This window comes from Triturus cristatus, chromosome 7, assembly GCF_964204655.1.
Source record: "Triturus cristatus chromosome 7, aTriCri1.1, whole genome shotgun sequence".
NCBI lineage: Eukaryota > Metazoa > Chordata > Amphibia > Caudata > Salamandridae > Triturus > Triturus cristatus.
In genome coordinates this window covers 1,452,937,027-1,452,953,776 of record NC_140590.1, presented here as the reverse complement: position 1 = coordinate 1,452,953,776, position 16,750 = coordinate 1,452,937,027, and the positions used below count along the sequence as shown (strand labels likewise).

At 47.9% G+C, this 16,750-nt stretch overlaps 1 protein-coding gene across 2 annotated transcripts in view; it reads right to left on the bottom strand.

Annotated features, from left to right (window-relative positions):
• RPRD1B (regulation of nuclear pre-mRNA domain containing 1B) overlaps window positions 1–16,750 on the bottom strand; it is a 218,564-nt gene that overhangs the window by 8,126 nt on the left and 193,688 nt on the right. The gene's annotated exons all lie outside the window — the stretch shown is intronic.

The window sequence follows — 16,750 nt, the reverse complement described above, 5'->3', positions numbered from 1 at the left end:
AGATTTTGCGGAGCATGCGGAGGGTGTTTAAGCAGGAGGAGGAGATGGCGTTAACTTGCTTGGTCATTGAGTCTAGGATGATTCCCAGGTTGCGTGCGTGGTCTGTGGGTGTCGGGGCTGTCCCCAGAGCCGTCGGCCACCAGGAGTCGTCGCAGGCTGAAGGGTTGGAACCGAGGATGAGGACCTCCGTCTTGTCCGAGTTCAGCTTCAGGCAGCTGGCCTTCATCCAGTCGGCGACGGCTTTCATTCCTTCGTGGAGGTTGGCTTTGGCGGTGATGGGGTCCTTGGGGAGAGAGAGGATCAGTTGAGTGTCGTCGGCGTTGGAGATTATGTTGAGGCCGTGCTGTCGGGCGACGTGTGCAAGCGGGGTCATGTAGATGTTGAACAGTGTTGGGCTGAGGGAGGAGCCCTGGGGTACGCCGCAGATGATCTCGGAGGCTTCGGATCGGAATGGGGGAGGCGGACGCTCTGGGTTCTGCCTGAGAGGAAGGATGTGGTCCATTCCAGAGCCTTGTCTCGGATCCTTGCGGCGGGCGCGTAGTGTGCGGTGGCAGACGGTGTCGAAGGCGGTGGAGAGGTCTAGGAGGATGAGTGCTGCGGTCTCACTGTTGTCCAGCAGGGTCCTGATGTCGACGGTGGCGGCGATGAGGGCGGTCTCAGTGTTGTGGTTGTTGCGGAACCCTGACTGAGAAGGGTCCAGGATTCTGTTTTCTTCGAGGTATCGGGTTAGCTGTCTGTTGACTATCTTCTCGATGACCTTGGCCGGGAGCAGAGAGATGGGTCGGAAGTTCTTGAGGTCTCTTGGGTCTGCCTTGGGTTCGAGTAGAGCGTTGATTTCAGCGTGTTTCCAGCTCTCTGGGAAGGTCGCGGTCTCGAGGGAGAGGTTGATGACGTTGCGCAGGTGGGGTGCGATGGAGCTGCTTGCTTTGTTGAAGACGTGGTGCGGGAATGGGTCTGACGGAGAGCCGGAGTGGATTGTGCTCATGGTCTTGATGGTGTCATCGACGCTCACGCTGGCCCAGGCTAGAAGGGGGTCGTAGTCGATGATGTGAGGAGAGTCTGTTGTGTTGCTGTCTGTTGGGGCTATCTGGGTGTTGAAGCGGTCGTAGATGTCTGCTATCTTGCGGTGGAAGAAAGTGGCGTGGGAGTCGCACAGGGCTTGCGACGGCGGGATGTCGTTGGTGTTGGAGCTGGGGTTGGAGAGTACCTTCACGATGATGAAGAGCTCCTTGCTGTCGTGTGCGTGGTTGTGGATGAGGTGCAGATGCTGAGCACCATACTGACGTAAAGTCCCAAAGGTCCGACTTCATCTTATGTAGGCCCGACTCCTTATTGATCAATGGAGGTTAACATGTTCATCAATTTATACACAGGGCACCGCCATATTCCCCGATTGATGCAGAATCATTGTCATGTCTGCCTTTCAACACAGATGTCGCCAGGCCTCATCTTTCTAAGAACTGTGATATCATCAAGTTCTTCGATGAATAACATAGATTAAACATTTAAGACAACATTCTTCTGGGTCAAATGTCTCCTCAACATGCCCAGGTTTACTAAGAACACATACAGACATCCTCATTATGCCAAGGTTTACTAAGAACACATTCAGACATAAAACCAAAATAATGTAGTCTGAACAGACATCAGTTAGCTGTATATGTTCATAAGGAAATATCAGGGATGCATCCCATGACTCACATAATCTATGCCAGACATTCCTAAACGTATGTCAGAAATTCCAATTTCTGATGAGATTCATGATATAAGGACTTGACCACTTGTTGGGAGTTGTCATTCACCCAGATTATCATTTGTGAATCTGCCATAGACTGTCACAGCTGTTGCCACTGCACCTCACAGATCATATAGCTCATCTGAAGACTGAAGCTGATAAAGCCATGTCCTGGAGGAAGACTGACTGACTGCTACCGCAGTGGTTGTCTGCCCTTTGCAGAGAACACTGTCTTCACACCTCCGCTGATAAAGACATTCTTTGCTGTCAACAAGGTATGCATGCATTGTTTCTCCCCAAGTAACTCTAGACTGCAAGTTGCTCTGCCTTTCATGCTCTCATAGTATAGTACATAGAATTAAGTGTTAGGTTCTATATGAAACTTAAATGACATTTCAACAATGGTAGAAATGTTCATTTTATTCTCGTTATTTTTATGACGTATCTAGTTGCCGTCTTTACAATATTCTGTGTAGTTGTTTTAGATGAACTGAGAAACAGATTGTTACTGTAGTAGTAAATAAGTTTAACTTACTTCTATATCAATTGCATACTGAGTAATGTTTGCGGGTCTACAATAACTGGTCTTTCACATTCATCATTGGTGCATTGACCCAAGTTCACCCGTGAGTGGGAAAGTACCCCTTGTAGAGTTACGCCAAAGTCGTAACTACACAAATTTTCAGCGGAGGTGCACTTGCCGAGCTCCCTACTCCCCGCCCCCTCCACCCCTTCAACCCCCACAGAGGCCACCATAGTTCAGATTTCTAATGAATCTCCATTTAGACCTTCTTTCAGAATCTTTCCACTACAGCTAAAAAGGTTTTGCATTCCATTGATTTAAAAAGAGTTCAACATTTTTATCTAGATAAAACCAAAGGTATTAGGCAACCTGGTTATCCATTTGTTAATTATGGTCTTACACAAATTGATTTAGCTACTACTACAAAGTCCATTTCACGTTCGATTGATCCCTGTATTTTGCTCTCTTACAGTAATGCTCACACGTTTGTGCCTGGTAGGTCCAAGGCTGATTCTACAAGAGATAGGGGCCGCTACTGTGGCTTTATTAAAAAACAGCCACAATACAGTTATTTTTAAAGGGGCCACTTTGAGTTCTGTACACTCTCACACAGGTCACTACTGCCTTCACACAGATTCCAGAGCAGATGCCCAAGAGGGACAAGCCTCTTTCGGAATGGCTAACTAGTGCACTTCAGGTCTTTTTTTGTTGTAGGAGAAGGAACAGTTTCATACTTGAAAATCTAGTTCTCCTCCAGGGGAATGTTCACTATAGATATAAGAAACACTCTCTCCTAGAGAAAGGGCAAAGGTCATTGCTTTCAGTTTTCATATGATTTATCTTCTTCGTAAAACAGGAACTGGCTTATTAGCCATGTACAGGGCCTGCTGAGACTCTGAAGGCGCTCTGTGCCTTAAAGGAGCAGAGTAGTTTTATCCCAAGCTTTTTAGACTTCAGCCTAAATAGCTACATTGTACCTATTATTCACATCTTTCCTATAAAAAAGTGTGTGGAAGTCCTTTTCAGTTCCCTAGGTTTTACTTAGTGATTCTGTATACATCTAAAGGTAATAGTCACCTTTCTTGAAAATCTATGCTTTATAAAAAAAGAGTTCCAAGATCCTGTGCGTGGGTGGGATTATTCAGTGACTAAGACTACAAAGAATACCCTTTGAAGAAGAAAAAATATGTTACTTACCCTATAAGCATCTGTTTGTGGCATGCAGGTATGTGTGGCTGCTATGCATTGACTGTAAAGCAGTCCTCCTCAGAAGCAGTGGCTAGCCTGTGGGTGTTTCAGTTATTCGGAAAAGCGTACACAGCACTGCCTGACGTACATTAGCTTGTTGGCGTGTTAGAACATCCACATAATAATGTTTAGTGAAAGTTTGTGGTGTAGACCACATAGCTGCTTTGCATATGTCAGCTATTGTAATGTTTCCTAGGAAAGCCATAGATGCTCATTATTATCGAGTAGTGTGTGCTCTAGGATATGTAGGTAGAGTTATTTTGGCTTTATCGTAACATGTTTGAATGCACTTAACTATTCATCTGGCAATACCTGATTTGGATATAGGTTTCCCTTTAGGAGGTGGTGAAAAAAAACAAATAATGGTTTAGCTTTTCTAAAAGTTTCTGTCCCATCAATGTAGTACACAAGGGCTCATTTGACATCTAATGTATGGATTACCTTCACCACTAAAGTCTTTTTTTTTGGGGGGGGGGGGGGGGGAAAGGAGGGTGTAGTAACTCAAATAATTGAGATGAAAGTGAGAGACACCTTTTTTGGAAGAAATCTGGGACTGGTGCGGAGGACCACCCTGTTGTAGAATAGCTGGAAGAAAGGATCTTCCAAGGTAATGCCTGGAATTCAATATAAAGTCTAGGTGAGGTAATAGCAATTAAAAATGCCACCTTCCAAGAGAGAAATTGAAGGGGGCAGGTATGCAGTGGCTCAAATGGAGAGCCCACGAGTCGTGTAAGAACGAAGTTAAGATTCCATGAGGGTGAAGGTGGAACCAGTGGTAGAATTATTGTCTATAGCCCCTGCATAAAAGCTTAAATGACTGATATTTTGAATAAAGACACGTGTTGCCTATTTTGTAGGTAGGCAGCTACTGCAGCAAGATGTGGAGAAGTGTGGCTCAATGGTTAGAGCGGCAGACCCTGATGCAGAGGTCTAGCCCGGGACCAGGGTTCAATTCCCCGCCTCGGTGGGTCTTGGGCTCAAACATTCCATGGACCTGATAATTCTCGCCTCGGTGCCATTCCAATCATGGAGTCCCACTCTGCAACTCTGGGCAATAGCTTGCTTAATCTCCACAACGGCCCCCACAACGCTAAGGATGCCTGGCCTCCACCCTGGGGGTGTCCAGGAGTGGACGCCTCACAGGGAAAGCCAGGATGGGATCCACAGCGGTATTCGTACAAGCGCCTTGAGACCCTTGCGGGTGAGTTGTGCGCTATACAAGTATCAATTTACATTTACAAGATGTAACCTTATGGAGGTGAATGCTAGCCCGGAAAGTTTTAAATGAAGCCAGTAACAGACAATGTTCTGTATCATGGCATTTAAAGAAACTATTTGTTTTGATTGATAATAACAGACAAATCTTTTCCATTGAGCTAGCATGTTCGAGTGGTAGGCCTACGGACTTCTTTAAGAATAGTCACACATTCAGGCGGCTGATTGAGGTAACCGAATTCTATGACCTCAGAAGCCACACTGGGTGCCCAATTTCTCCATGGTTCTGAGTGAGGACTGGCCTGTTGGTCAGCTTCTCATGGGGAACTACACCGAGGTCCAAACATGTTGTGAACCAGGGCCGATGGGCCCATGCGAGAGCCACTAGTATTAGTAAGAGAGAGTGTTGCCTGAGCTATCGTACAAGAAATATCCCTGACCAACTCATCCATAGCCCCTTGCCCTTGGATAGTGGGTGTGGGAACCTGGAGACGAAGTTTGGGCATTCGGGGTTGTCGGAGGTTGTGAACAGATCTATTTGAGGCATTCCCCATCCATGAAAGTAGGGGAGGAACGCTTGAGGGTGGAGCTTCCACTCATGGACTTGTTGCTGCATCCTTCTGAGGAGGTCGGAAAAATCGTTGCCTGTTCCTGGAAGGTATTTCACTAACAGATGAATGTTGAGATGGAGTGCCCAGCACCAAATGGTCTCAGATAGGTGAGTTCACTGTGGAGAACATGATTCCACTGCCCCCCCATTTTTCTAGAGAATATATGCTTGTCATATTGTCCTTCTGAGCAGCCAGCCCTGCCAGTCAGGTGAGGTAGGAATGCTTTCACTGCTAGGTAGTGGATGTGGAGACTTAGGCGTTTAGTGTACCAGGGACCATGTACTGTGAGATCTTGCATGTGTGCACCCCATCCTGTGAGAGATGTCCATTGTGACAGTGATGTGGGGAACAAGGTCAAGGAAAGGCCGGCCTTGTCATAGTCTGTTGGTGTTCCACCACTGCAGAGGGGGATAAGTGGGACGGCCTATCAACACTAGATCCTGTAAATGACCCTATGACTAAGACCACTGTTGAGCAAAGCATTTTAGCAACGGATGCATGTGTAGTCATGCAGAACGCCATCATATCTAAGAGACACACGACTGTTGTCACTATGAGTTGGTGATTTGTTTGGAACTGGGGTATCAATGCTTTGCAAGACTGGTTTCTTGCAGGACTGAGATAGGCTAGTCCTATGTATGTGTTTAGAATAGCCCGTAGATATGGTTGAAACTGGAGCGGGTTGAAGGGGGATACTTGGTGAAATTGATGGTGAACCCTAAGCGATGGAGCAGATATATTGGGACTGGAGTGTGGTGTTGACACTGCTGGTGAGTGTTGGCTTTAATAAGCCAATTGTCCAGATATGGAAATATGTGGACTTTTTGTCTGCTAGATGTGCTGCTACCATCGCAAGGTACTTCGTGAATACCAGAGGTGAAGTAGTCACCCTGAAAGAGAGGACTTATTACCTATGTTTGCAGACCAACACACACCTTGTATTTGCAATGTGCTCGGTTTATTGCTATGTGAAAATAGGCGTCCTTTAGGTCTAGTGTATCCATAAAGTCACCTTGTTGAAGTGGGATCACATTTTGTAAGGTTACCATGTGGAAGTGCTCTGACAGGATGTATTAGTTTAGTGGCCAGAGGTCTAGAATTGGCTGTAAAGATCCATCCTTTTTGAGTATTAGGAAGTTTAGACAGTATAATCCCTGAACCCTGGTGATGTTAAACATCCTGTTTGAGAAATGTTTGATGTTCCGGTGATAGCCTATGACTGAAAGGTGGAATTCTGGGAGGTGTGACATGAGCTCCAGTCAATACCCATGTTGGATAATACCCACAGGTCTGATGTAACTGTTTGTTTGCCATATCGGTACAAAATTTTGTAAGTGAACTCTGACAAGTGTTGTATCGTCAGGAGGTAGGAGAGGGAAGTCAATGCTTGGTGGTGGGTGCTGCTCAGCGTGGGGCAGTACCCTTGCCTCTGCCTATGTCATTGTTACCTCTGTAGGACCCTCTGAAATAAACTTGAGGGGGAGTATGTTGATCCTGGTTGCAGTGATGCAAGGTGGAGGTGTCGGAAGCGGCTGCTTTGGAACCTCCACAGAAGCTGGGGACTGTGTAATAAGTCACAGGAAGCAGATGTTTGGAGGGACCCCATTGCTTTTGCCGTCTGTCTCTTCCTTACTTTTCTCCAATGTTTGGTCTACGTGAGGACCAACCAGATGATCTTTGTCAAATGGCAGGTTGAGCACATTCTGCTGAACCCCTGGTTTGAAACCAGAAACGCGGGGCCATGCATGCCATCAGAGTAAGAGGCTAGTGTTTATACCCCTAGCTGCAGTGTCGGCAGAGTCGAAGGTACAGTGGATTGAAATATTTGATATTAGCTTGCCATCCGAGACAGTTCTTGTCCCCGTCTTGAGCTCATCTGGGAGATATTGGAGAAGATCCTCCATCTCATCCCAGCGAATCGTTATGCGAAAACAGGTCCATCGAGCAATGACTGGCAGATTGTGCTGCAACCCTTTTCTCCACTTCATCTATTCACTTGCTTTCTTTATAAGGCGACAGGGCATCTCTGCTAGCTTGAGAGCAGTGGTGATAAGAGATTCTGGTGGAAGTTGGCCCGGCTGTAAATGGGAACAGAAGGGGAGGCCTTATACTTCTTGTCCACCCTGGGAGTTATAACCCTAGCCCTAATAGGGTCTTTAAAGATCTCCTCTGTATGCCTCAGCATGCCTTTAGCATCTGGAGATATTCTGTAGCCCTATGAGTGGAGGTATGGATTTCAAAGAGACAATACTCTTCCAGTGGCTCTTTATGGAGTGTACTTTGTGGAACGAAGAAGCTCTGTCTACAAGTTCCTGATAAGATGTTGATTCATCGGGAGGGGAGGGTCAGGTGGGATAAAGATCTGGATCCGTGTCCCCTGATGGTTCAATTTCATATGTATCCCAGGGGTCAATATGTGGTGGTGTCCCAAAAGTGCCCTTTCCCCATGATGCCCAACTGTATCAGACTGTTGAGACGCCTGAAGTGAAATATCCAGTGGGTCCCCTATAGATTGTGGTGGAGAGGGTGAAGCTGGTGGTGATGAAGGTAGTTGACGTGGTGAGGGTGGTGGAAGAAGCAAAGGGCTGTTGGCCTGGTCTGCCAGATTCTTACTGTGTTTCGGGGGCACCGGTAAATCCAAAACCTCCTGGAAAGACAGCAGTCTTTTTGGTGGCGGAGGAATGAGTGTATAAGATGTGGCAAAGATACGGCTGGTTAGAAGCTGGATGTGAAAGGAATATGCTACTTACCAGTATGCATCTGTTCTTGGCATGTAGAGCTGCAGATCTATACACTGTGAATAGATCGCCATCTGGTGTTGGGCCCGGATGTTTGCAGTTTGTTTTTCCTCTTGGAAAGTCTTTGGAAGTCACGAGTTTGGTGACTCCTCCTCTGGTTGGTATTGCGCATGGGCTTCGGCTCCATCCTCAGATTGTTTTTCGCCAGCAGGGAAAGATGGAGCGTAGTAATAACAGTAAAGAAACCCATGTGTATTGTATCTAAATAAGATAAGTCTGGAACGGATACAGGTAGCCGGGGAGGCGGGTGGGCGTGTATAGATCTGCAGCTCTACATGCCAAGAACAGATGCATACTGGTAAGTGGCATATTCCGTTCCAGGCATAGGAGCTGCAGAATTTACACTGTGCATAGATTACATAGCAGTACCCAACCCTAGCGGCGACCACCGGTATCCGTTGCAGTTGTTTGAAACAGTGTTTTTAGAACAGCTTGGCCCACACTAGCTTGTTGCTTGGTTTGCACATCTACACAGTAATGTTTTGTGAAGGTGTGCGGTGTTGACCATGTCGCTGCCTTGCAGATGTCATCTAGTGGTATGTTCCCTAGGAAAGCCATAGAAGCCCCTATCTTCCTTGTAGAGTGGGCTTTAGGGGGAACCGATAGCGTTCGTTTTACTTCGTGGTAGCAAATCTGTATGCATTTTACAATCCACCTAGCTATCCCTGATTTGGAATTATGTGGTGGGGAGAAGGAAACAAATAGCTGTTTGGTTTTCCTGAAAGGTTGTGTTCTCTGGATGTAATAAAGTAAAGCCCTTTTAACGTCCAGTGTGTGTAAGGCTCTTTCCGCAACTGTTTGGGGTTGCGAGAAAAAGACTGGTAATTCTACCGACTGGTTTAAATGGAATAGAGAAATCACCTGGGGTAGAAATTTGGGATTGGTGCGGAGTACAACCTTGTTGTGATGCATCTGAAGAAAAGGTTCTTGTATAGTGAGTGCCTGTATTTCACTAACTCTTCTGAGGGAAGTGATAGACACTAGAAAAGCTGTTTTCCATGTGAGAAATTGGAGCTCACACTTATGTAATGGTTCGAAAGGGGGTCCCATTAACCGTGTGAGAACTACATTCAAGTTCCAAACAGTTGAGGGTGGCACTCTGGGTGGAATCACTCTCTTGAGGCCTTCCATAAAGGCCTTGATGGCAGGTACTTTATAAAGTGAGAGGTGCTGCCTATTTTGTAAATAGGCCGCAATTGCCGCGAGGTGTAACCGAATGGAAGTATATGCTAGGTTACACCTTTGCAAATGGAGTCACTAACATATAATGTGTTGTATGGATACATTTAAAGGATTGATTGTGTTGTTGTGGCAGTAAACAACAAATCTTTTCCACTTTGCTGCGTAGCATGCCCTAGTAGTAGGGCGCCTAGCTTCCCTGATAATGTCCATTCAATCAGGGGGAAGGTTAAGATATCCAAATTCTAGGAACTCAGGAGCCAGATCGCAAGGTTGAGCTGAGCTGGTCCGGGTGCCTGATCTCTCCATGGTTCTGGGTTAGGAGGCATGGCGAGAGGCGTAGCTTTTGGTGTGGTACAACTGAGAGTTCCAGCAGTGTGGTGTACCACGGTGTCTGGCCCATGTTGGAGCTACCAGGATCAGAGTCAGGGAATGCTGCTGTAGCTTTCGCACCACTAATGGAATTAGTGGGAGAGGTGGAAAAGCGTATGCACATTTGTTTGACCAGTTCATCCATATCGCATTGCCTTCGGACAATGGGTGTGGATATCTGGCGGCGAAGCTTGGGCATTTTTGTTTTTGTGGGTGGCGAATAGGTCTATGTGTGGATGGCCCCACTTCTGAAAGAACGGGTGAAGAACTTGTGGGTGAAGTTCCCACTCGTGGATCTGCTGTGTCTGCCTGCTCAGCAGATCTGCCACGGTGTTTTGTACTCCTGGGACGTGTTGGGCCAGGAGGAAAATCTTTTGCGGAATTGCCCATCTCCATATGCTCTGTGCTAACAGAGAGCTGTGGAGAGTGTGTGCCCCCCTGTTTTTGAATGTAGTACATGGCAGTCATGTTGTCTGTGCGAATGAGGACTGCCTTGCCTGAGATCTGCGCCTGGAAGGATTTCAGGGCGAGGAAGATCGCCAGTAACTCCAGATGGTTGATGTGGAGTAACTTCTGTTGCGGCGTCCACGTGCCCTGTGCTGTAAGATGTAACAGATGAGCTCCCCAGCCGGAGAGCGATGCATCTGCTGTTAGGATTATTTGTGGGACCGGGTCCAGGAACGGTCGACCTCTGGAAAGGTTTGTGCTGTTCCACCACTGCAGAGAGCGATGGGTGCGACCGTCTACCAACACCAGATCTGTCAGTTTTCCCTGGGCCTGGTTCCACTGGCACGCCAAGCACTCTTGGAGTGGACGCATTTGGAGTCTTGAATGCGGCACTATAAAGATGCAAGAGGCCATCATACCTATGAGCTGCATAAACACTCTTGCTGGGAGAGAGTGTTGAGATAGGAATTTTTGACGCAGCGCCTGTATTTTTGCAATCCTGGCAGGATTGGGATAGGCTATGGCTTTGGAGGTGTCTATGGTGGCACCGAGATACTGTTTTGTGTGTGAGGGTACCAGGTGGGATTTTTGATGGTTCACCGTGAAACCTAGCTGGTGAAGGAGTTGGTCCGTAGCGGCGGTATGTTGCACACATTGTTGGTAGGACGTGGCTTTTATCAGCCAATCGTCTAGATAAGGGAAGACGTGAATGTGCTGTCTTCTGAGGTGTGCAGCCACTACTGCGAGGCACTTGGTGAACACCCTTGGTGCTGTTGTTACCCCGAACGGGAGCACCTTGAACTGGTAGTGGTGTCAGTCTACCACAAACCTGAGGTACTTTCTGTGGGAGTGGTGTACTGGGATGTGAAAGTACGCGTCTTTCAAGTCCAGAGTGGTGAGAAAATCGTTCTGGGAGAGAAGTGGAAGAACCTGTTGGAGGGTTACCATGTGAAAATGGTCCGAATGAATGTAAGTGTTTAGAGGTCTGAGATCTAAGATAGGTCTTAGGGTCTCGTCTGTTTTTGGAATCAGAAAGTACAGGGAGTAGAACCCTAAATTTTGTTGATTTATGGGGACCTGCTCTATTGCTCCTTTTTGCAGGAGGGAGATTACCTCTTGTGTTAGTAGCACAGTATGTTCTTGCGACATAGGGCGGTGCCTGGGTGGAATGTTGGGGGGTGTTGATGTTAATTCCAGGCAATATCCCGACTGAATAATTTGCGTCACCCATTTGTCTGAGGTGATTGTCTCCCAGACGTGAAGGAAATGCTGTAGTCTGCCTCCGACCGTAGTGGAATGGTCTGGAGGGAGCGGGGGAAAGTCATTGGGCGGGAGGTGTGGCAGAGCGGGCGGTATTTGTTTTGCCTCTGCCATTATTATTATTGCCTCTGTATCCGCCTCTTTGATAACCTTTATTGAAGGTAGACTGAGGGGGGATTTATAGGACGTGGATGCACTGTCTGATGAGTAGCCTCTACCCGTGCCCCGAAAGGAAGAACGGCGAAAGGAGCGTCTGGGAGTCTGTGTTTGTAGGGCTCCCATAGATTTCGGCGTGTCTGTATCTTTCTTCATTTTTTCCAGGGCTTCATCTACTTTAGGGCCAAATAGATGATCTTAGTCGAATGGGTGATTTAATATAGAGGCTTGAACCTCTGGTTTAAACCCTGAGCCAGGCAAGGCGACGGAGAAGGACACTGGTGTTTATGGCCCTGGGGGCCGTATCTGCCGCATCTAGGGCACATCGTATTGAGGTATTGGTTATTGTTTTCCCCTCTTGAATAAGTTCATTAGCCCTAGTCTTGTACTTTTCAGGGAGATGGTGCATGATGGATTCTAGCTCATCATAGTGCGCCCTGTCGTACCGGGCCAAGAGTGCTTGCGTATTGGCAATACGCCATATATTGGCCGCTTGTGACGCAGTGCGCTTCCCTGACGCATCTAGGAGCCTGGACTCTTTGTCGGGTGGGGGAGCTTGGACTCTTTGTCGGGTGGGGGCGCTTCGCCTGACGCCTGAGAATTGGAGCGCTTCCTGGCTGTAGATACAAACTAGGGAATCTAATGGTGCAGGGCCCTTAATGTAAGAAGGGTCTGTATGGGCGGCTTTGTACTTCTTTTCTATTCGAGGGTTAAGGACCCTGGCCCTGACTGGGTCTTTGAAAACCTCAGGGGCATGTTTAATTACGCCCTTTAACATAGGTAGAATGGCAGTGGACCTATGTGTATCATCGAAGGTGTCTAGGAGGAAGTCCTCCTCCACTGGGTCGTTGTGTAACTCCACCCCGTGGTAGTGTGCCGCCCGTTGTAACAAGTGGTGAAAACCCAAGGAATCTTCAGGAGGGGATGGCCTAGATGGGTAAAGGTCATCCTGTGGGACATCTGGGATGTTCGGATTGTTATAATCATCCCCATGGGTCTGGAGATCCAGTAGGAGTGGGATCTTGTGGCACATCTGCTGGATCATAGTAAGGGTCCCCCAAATCGTCTGGGACAGGGGACAAGGTGGGGGAACGATGAGGTGGAGGGGGTGGAGGTGGAGAGGGTGGAGGTGGTAAAGGAGGTGGGGAAGGCACCCTGAAAGGAGAGGTAGCAATGTCCTTTCTCTTTGGAGTGGGAGGTGGAGCCGGCTTGTCTAAATGTCTCTTTTTCGAAGACAATGTCAAGTGTCCGGTCTTTGGATCCTTGGTGAGGGTTTTCTGCAAGGATCCGGTGTGAAAAGCTCCTGTGACACTGGTTGATCGGTCGACGCCCACTGTTTCGGGGCCGACGGCTTCTTAGGTTTGTCGGAGCCGTGCTTCCTGGGAACCTCCGGTTTTTTGGTCGGTGCCGAAGGGGATTTCGGCACGGGAGTGTCGGTGCCGAGGGTCTTGTGATGTTTGGTCGGCACCGGAGCAGGTTTCGGCACCGAAGGCTTTGGTGCCGGGTTCGGTGTGGAGGTGGAGGCCGATTTTTTCTTCGGTGCCGAAGTGTGTTTGTCGGCACCAGTGGTCGGCTGGCTCGAGCCCGAGCTGCCGGAAGGCTTAGAAGGCTTCTTTACCGGGCCCGAAGGTGGGGTGTGAGAAGTCGTGTCCTTGGTCTTGCATAGGCCCGGAGGCGAAGGTGTGACCGAAGCCTTTTTCGGGATCGGCGTGGGAGGGGGAATTGTACTCACGACCCGCTGCGCCGGGGTGATGTCCTCCACATCTGAGTCGTCGGCCTCGGAAGCGCTGACGAGGTAGTCGTCCTCCTGTTCGATGTCCTGCTGTCCCGGAGCTTCGACGTCGTCCCCGAAGATGTCAACTGGAGCGGAGGTCGAGGAGTGCGCCATGTTGCGTCTAGCCCGTCGATCTCGAATGGTCTTTTTGAGCGAAAAGACTTGCAGGCGGGACAGTCTCGGGCCTCGTATTCTGGGGAGAGGCAGAGGTTGCACACCTCATGGAGATCGGTGTGGGGAAACTTGGACACACATCGAGGGCACTTCTTGAAGGGAGTTCTTTCCATCAGCCGAGACCGGAGCCGGAATAGGCCCGAAGGCCGCCGTCGACCACCGGAATCGAAGAAGTGCCGAAGAGAAGATGAATAAGATGATTTATGTCTTTGAAGAAACTCGATGAGCGAGGATTTGTGCGTCGATCGGTGAACTGGGAAGTTCGGAACCGGAGCGCGAAGTTTTACATCCGAGCCCGATGGCGGAAAAAAACAATCTGAGGATGGAGTCGAAGCCCATGCGCAATACCGACCAGAGGAGGAGTCACCAAACTCGTGACTTCCAAAGACTTTCCAAGAGGAAAAACAAACTGCAAACATCCGGGCCCAACACCAGATGGCGATCTATGCACAGTGTATAATCTGCAGCTCATATGCCTCGAACTGTTTCTTTCAGGCATCCAGTTGCTCTCTGAGTTGATGTAGGACGGGCTCCACTGGCATGCCGGTTTCAGGGTTGGATGTCTGCTTTGAGGATCTCAGGTCCGACCCAGGTTTTGATCGCGAAGCTCTGCTTGGTTTGAAATGAAATGAAATTTTGTGCTTGTATAGCGCACTGCTGCCCCAGCAACAGGGCGTCCTGGCGCTTGTACTCATACCGCTGTGGAACCCTTCATGGCTTTCCCTGTGAAATGTCCACTCCTGGGCACCCCAAGGTGAAGCCAGGCATCCCCAGCGCTGTTGGGGCCGTTGTGGAGATTAAGCAAGCTATTGCCCAGAGTTGCAGAGTGGGACCCATGATTAGAGTAGGCACCGAGGCGTGAATTATCAGGTCTGAGGAAATTGAGCCCAAGACCCGCCGAGGCAGGAATTGAACCCTGGTCCCGGGCCAGATCTCTGCATCAGGGTCTGCCGCTCTAAGCATTGAGCCACACTTCTCCACATCAAAGCAGTGGATGTCAACGGTGATGATCGGCTTGTCACCGAAGGCCACGTAGGTGCCGGCTGGCGTTCCGAGACAGAAGTACTAGATGCTTCAGTTGGTTTTTTTAAGCTGAGCTGGAAGGCAGGACATCTGAACCAGTTGCTCAGTGTAGGCCATCGCCAGAAGGCAGCAGAGGACCAAGGGTCTCTGTATGCTGTCCCAGTGGGGACGAATGCATTTTGGGCTGTTCGATGTGGTTTTGAGGCGCAGAGGGTACCGTACTCACAGACTGTTGAGCAGACGTTACTTCCTCCATCTCCAGGTTGACCTAGAGGTCGAATCCGGAACTGCCTTGTATCAAGAACGCCCCTTCCTCCGCAACAGACGGTTGAGGGTGTTGCTTGTCCTCCTCAACATCGTCAAGACCAATAAGGTCTGGAGTATCCTCTATGCTCATCTGCAACATCTCAAACCGACTTGCGCAATGGGTCTCGAAGGGTTTTCTTGGAGCAGAAGGAGCATCAGGCATCGCAATCCGCTTCTCTGTGTTCTGGTGACAAGCACAGATTACAGATCTGGTGTAAGTCAGTCCTGGGATTCATTTGCGTGGCATTGAGGACAGTAAGGGAAGAGCGTCTGTTTCATCACCTACAAGGTATTCTCTGGAAAACTTGATGGAGACTGAAGAAGGACCCGAAGCGTGAAGCCCTGTAGGGACTGCAGTTGAAGCCACTCGGCAAGAGATATATACATACCCGGATATGCTAAAATGGGACATGCAATAGAACCAATACCCACAAGGTGAACAAACCGAAAAGAGCATTGGGACGGTGTCGAACTGGAGCGCAGGCACACACGCCCAAACCAGACGGCAGAAAGAAAACAATCTATGGAGTTGATGCCCGTGCGCATGATCACCAAGAGGAGGAGTCACTCTCCCACGAGACTGGAAAGAATTCTTCAAAGAAAAACAACTTGCACACATCCAGACCCAACACTGGATGGCAGGAATATGCAAATCTATAGCCACACATGCCTCCAACATACTGTTCTCAATTTGGTAAAAGTATCCCATGCATAGGCATATTTCGCCTGCACTTAATATTAAAAACAATTCCCTTTACTGAATATGGCACCAGGCCACCCATTCTTTCACTTTATTTTGTGATTCCAGTTTCAAATACTCTTCTGGGAGCTGAAGACATCAACCTCGGAGTAACACATCAATTAGCCATGTGCAGTCACAGGCAGCAGGAGATGTATGGTCATGGATGGAGTTTCCCACCATTTCCAAACACCTGTGAGCCAGGATCTTGTTCTACCCTGGTTTCATTCATATCCCTACAAAAATGTCTTCCTGTGTCTACTGCATTAGTACTTAGACATTGCTTCTCCTTCAACCGGGTACCCAGAGCTCAAGCAGGAGTCCATCCCCATTACTCTTTCCACCCTTTTCTTTGGCCTTTTAGCTCTGTTACTATTTTCCACTTTCTTGACAATAATATTTCAAACTACTCTTTCTATCATTATTATTTGTGTTTTTCTCCACTCACCAACTCAGTCAGCTCAAAACCCAGTTGTTAGTTTTAATATAGTTCTTCCTGTAACTTTTTACTCTTTAGCCAACCTTGTTTCAGCTATTCCACCTTCCCTCTAATCATTATTTTATATGATTTACTTCTCCCAACAGGTCTTGGAGTATCTGTATATTTTAAGGTATTGAAATATTTAAGCTATTTTCTGATTGCCTGTGTCTAGTTTTCTATATCTCGCTTCAACTGCACAAACCTCTGAGGCTGCAAACAGCTTTCAATTTCTCCTCATTTTTGTTTTATAGGTTTAAACAATTCAAATTAAGCCATAGTATTGATCTTGCCAATCATTTTGTCATCTTATCTTTGTGGGTCTCTAATCCTAACTATGCATTCACTTCCCCAGGCTTGCACAAATGTCTTGCTATAGGACACTGTGTGTTATACTCAAAACAGGCCATACGCACACATGCTGTTTCCAGCTTATCTAAAATCCTCCATTTGCTAAGCTTAGGCTATGCCACTTCACAAAACCCCTTTTTACAATTACAACTCCTGTTTGAGGATTTGTCATGTTACATTGTGTACAACCTGCTCTGGACAAAAGAGCAGTAAACGCATTATTTACAAGCTGGTCACTGCTTACAAACTTCCGACAAAGTGCTGGTTTAATTTTTGGAACTTCACAATATCAAGGAATAATGGACATTTCATCCTGCCACATCTCTCCTGTTCATTTAATTTAAAGTACCGCAAAAAATGC